This window comes from Acyrthosiphon pisum, unplaced genomic scaffold, assembly GCF_005508785.2.
Source record: "Acyrthosiphon pisum isolate AL4f unplaced genomic scaffold, pea_aphid_22Mar2018_4r6ur Scaffold_189;HRSCAF=588, whole genome shotgun sequence".
NCBI classification, from domain to species: domain Eukaryota; kingdom Metazoa; phylum Arthropoda; class Insecta; order Hemiptera; family Aphididae; genus Acyrthosiphon; species Acyrthosiphon pisum.
The window spans coordinates 9461-9854 of NW_021768205.1; positions in this window are offsets into that span (position 1 = coordinate 9461).

Consider the following 394-nt stretch of genomic DNA (forward strand, 5'->3'; position numbering starts at 1 on the left):
TTTTGGTAAGCAGAACTGGCGCTGCGGGATGAACCGAACGCCGAGTTAAGGCGCCGAAATCGACGCGTATTCAGAGACCATGAAAGGCGTTGGTTGCTGATGACAGCAGGACGGTGGCCATGGAAGTCGGGAATCCGCTAAGGAGTGTGTAACAACTCACCTGCCCGAAGCAACTAGCTCTGAAAATGGATGGCGCTGGAGCGTCGTGCCCTATACTCGGCCGTCGACGGCATAGTGGGGCCCAGTCGTCGCTCGCGGCGGCCGGTCCCGGCAAGCCTCGACGAGTAGGATGGCGCGGCGGTGTGCGTCGAAGGGCAGGTCGCGAGACCGCCTGGAGCCGCCGTCGGTGCAGATCTTGGTGGTAGTAGCAAATACTCGAGAGGGGCCCTCGGGG